We start from the raw sequence: 4215 nt of genomic DNA, 5'->3' as shown, positions 1-4215 counted from the left end.
TGGTTTGATATGTAAAGGAACAATGCTTGCAACATTCTAAAATCAACCATGGTCTTATTTTATGCTTACCAAATTTTCCTGACATGAGTCTAACTGCTGTGTTCTGCTCCATGCAAACAAGTTTGAGGCAAACAAGATGAGCGTCATCTGCATAGACACTCCATCACTAATTCTTAGCTCCACAGAGAGATTAAATGGTAAAAGTTAGCAATTAGATTTCAGTGACAATGTTTTTCTCTGCAATCATTTAGTGAGTACAATGTTCCTCTAGTAGACAGCCTATAAACAGTTCTACCATTACATTTCTTTTGGAACTTTTGATTATCATGTCTGTTTTCTGTGTACATGTCTGTACTTTCTGTTTATCCTAAATATCTCTTATTTTGATAATTTTTCTGGGTTATATAGTCAAGTCTATTTTCCAGATTGGCCCTACTGATAAGAGCTGCCATTTTCTTTTCCTTGAAATTATTCACTGAGGTTATTGTGAGAGATTCAATCCTTGTCTTTAATTTCTATAAGATTTCTCCTAATGAAATTAATTTCTATTGGCTCAATCTTGGGAGTAAGATCTGGAGCTTAGCTACCAGGTTACTGTTTAACCCGGGTATATGTCACCTGTTTAAGCGTATTCCCAGATTTCAGGCACGTTCTCCGTTCATTTCAAATCCACACTTCACAGCTATCCATTGTCATCACAGGTAGCATCATTCTCTGAGGCACTCTCCTTCAAATGGAGATCTTACCATTGAATCAATGAACTCTCTTCTTTTTTTTCTGAATGCCTTCATTTTTTCTTATTAATTTCTTGCACCTCACACAATAATAGTGGGAGAGTTCAATACCCCACTCTCATCAATGGACAGATCATGGAAACAGAAACTAAACAGAGACACAGTGAAACTAACAGAAATTATGAACCAAATGGATTTAACAGATATCTATAGAACATTTCATCCTAAAACAAAAGAACATACCTTTTTCTCAGTACCTCATGGTACCTTCTCCAAAATAGACCATATAATTGGTCACAAAAAAGGTCTCAACATATACAAGGAGATTGAAATAACCCCATGCATCCTATCAGATCACCATGGACTAAGGCTGTTCTTCAATAACAAGAAAAACAACAGAGAGCCCTCATATACATGGAAGCCGAACAATGCTCTACTCAATGATAACTTGGTTAAGGGAGAAATAAAAAAAGAAATTAAAGTCTTTTTAGAATTTATCCTTTGAAACCAGCCATTATATACACTCACAAACCCATGCAAGGAATATGTTTTGATTATTTTAGTCTGTCTTCATTTAAATCCATTCCTTTCATTATACAAGCAGATTTTCTTAAACCATTTTACTTGTATTTTGTCCTCTTTGTTTTCAAAACCATCAGCTGGCTCCATTGTTCTTATATTCAAATACAACCTGCTTGATGGACTTGTTCATATTAATACTTAAACCCTGATACTTGTCTCTTTCTTTTTCCTAGCTAGTACACAACATACTGTTTGCAACTTACATAGTAACTATTTGTCCCCTTTTAATTCCTTCATTGAGACTTCTTTTAGGTTTGGAGGGAAAGCTGCTCTTTCATGTAGACTTAGGTTCAGTGATTATAGCTTACTTTTTAAAGCCTAGCGTATGTCACCGAATCTCTACAATAAAGTTTTAATATGCAAAACCATGGGACGATAAATGTTTGGTTATTGGAATTCAGATGATGTTTGGAGTTTGTTATGATGTATCATGTTTGTGTTGCATGTTTTGCTATATTGATTGTATGTGTGTTACTTTTATCTGCTTAACAATTTATCCTATTTATTTACAAAATTGATTTGTGGGAGCTTATCAAAGTCTGGAAATGAAACAAAAGTGGCATAAGAAAGTGCACATTTACCAAAACCTATAGTTTGACTTTGGATTTGGAAGAAAGGGATTTCATATACCCAGATATCGGTTCCATCGATATTCTATAAGTTTCTGTGCATGTTTGATGGGCTATCACAGGTGATACACCTGTTAGCTGGAAGCTTGAATAGGAAGAAGAGGCTCACTTCCTCCCAAGTAGTAGGAATCTTTTCCTACTTTCAAATGTGGAATGGAACACTGGCTCTTCCGGGATTTCAGATTTGTCTGTCTCTGGGTAAAGATTGGGACTAAGTTATTTAATTAAGCCCCAGATCTTAGTCCCAGTGCTAACATCTCCATCTGAAGGAACCAAATCTGTTGACCTCTGACTTGACCTCTCACTTCGCACATCCAGGGAATTATTAGTTTCTACACTACTGTTAAAGCATACTTTAAAATAGAACTCTTCCCATGTGTATAAATGTAGTGATTCTATTTTTATAGAATCGAACTAATAAATAATTATTTTTGTCGGTGTAAAGTTACCAACCTATTTAGAAAAATAAGAAACCAAAGCAAAAACTAAAGCAAAACAACAACAACAAAAACAAAAATCCCAAGTGAAAAGAACAAGAGTTTGACTAGAGTTTCTCAGGGAGAGAACATAGGCAGCAGTAATCCTCTGAGCACTCAGATTTTCATGTACTGGTTTCAAGACCATGAGTACATCAGTTATGATTTCTGGGTTCAGGTTTAGACCTTTGCAAAATAATGACCTAAGCCTCCTGAGACTAGTTTTATTTGAAAAAATTTCATTTAAGAATACTAACTGCTAAATATTTACAACTCTAAATAGTCAATAGTCTACAGTATTATTATTTTTAATAGAACATTTTAGCTATAATGTTATATAGAAGTACTTGTCAAGCCTGTAAGTTGTTGATTGTGTCAATGCCACATCAGATAAGAATAGAAATGCCTAAAGTTGGGGATTTAGCTCAGTGGTAGAGCGCTTTCCTAGCAAGTGCAAGACTCTGGGTTCGGTTCTCAGCTCTGAAAAAAAAAGACAAAAATAAAATAGAAATGCCTCATTCTTATTTATTTCAGTTATCACAGGAGTGGAATGGAAATACATTTCAAAGAGATACCTTCTAGATGAAAGATATCATGCTACTTAAAGTGGTGTTAGAAAAATTATGAAGTATATCAAAGCAAATTACTTACGAGAAGAAAGTTCAGTCACTTATTTTAGGTTGAATTTTTACCGGTCTCATAATTTATAAGAAGTTAAAAGAAAACACACACACACACACATACACACACACACACACACACACACACACACACTACTGTGTGTTTCTTTTCTGTATTGAAAAGTTCTAATGTTTACTAGTTTTAGTGTAATGATTACATGCACCAGACATTTTAATGTATTCACAGTGCAACATATGGCTTAGCAGTTCAGCTGCACAGAAAATGTAGATTTTTAAGAATAAAAATGAGCTTGAAAAGCAGCAGGCAATAGTAATCCTGAATTCCCTCTCTTCTCATAAAAGAGGGAAACCATCTGTACTATGTGCCAGCTGATGACCTTGGATTAATTCTAGCAATGTCATTACCCAATTAGTTGAGGAAGGAAAGATACTTGGGAGTTACAATTACATACCCATTAAAATTGAGCAGTGCTTTTTACTCTCAAATATTTATTAAAACACATCTGTCTAATAATCAGTATATAATGATTTTTTTTCTCAAGTAGACTAAATTTGCTAGGTAAAATAGTAAGTAGAGTAAATGAAATAATCATGTTATCTAAATTTACTTCAAGTTGCCAATGACAAATAAAAGCATCTCTTTCTCTACCTCTCCCTCTCCCCTTTTCTCTCCTTCCCTCCCTCCCTCCCTCTCTCCCTCCTTCCCTCCCTCTCTCTTGAATTTGATTCCATTGATTCACCTGTCTGTTTCTATCCAATACAATGAAGATTTTATTACTATTGCTTGAATTCAGGGATGATGATACCTTCAAAGGTTCTTTTATTGTTTTGTTTCATGAGGATTTTTTGTTGTTGTTGTTTTCCCATATGAATTTGAGAATTGTTCTTTCAAAATCTGTGAAGAACTGTGTTAGAATTTTGATGGGAATTGCATGGAATCTGTAGATTGCTTTTGGTAAGATGGCCATTTTCACTATGTTAATCCTACTGATCCATAAGTATGGGAGACATTTTCATCTTCTGTGATCTTCCTCAATTTCTTTCTTCAGAAGATGCATTCCCTAGAACTCCACTCTTTCCCTTGCTCTTTTTTTTTTTCTTCTCATCATTTTCTTTATCTTGTTCCCTGAACATTGAGCAGGGGAATGTGGGA

This window comes from Grammomys surdaster, unplaced genomic scaffold (assembly GCF_004785775.1).
Source record: "Grammomys surdaster isolate TR1022 unplaced genomic scaffold, NIH_TR_1.0 372, whole genome shotgun sequence".
NCBI lineage: Eukaryota > Metazoa > Chordata > Mammalia > Rodentia > Muridae > Grammomys > Grammomys surdaster.
The sequence above is the reverse complement of the archived record's forward strand: the minus strand, read 5'-3'. Positions refer to the sequence as shown.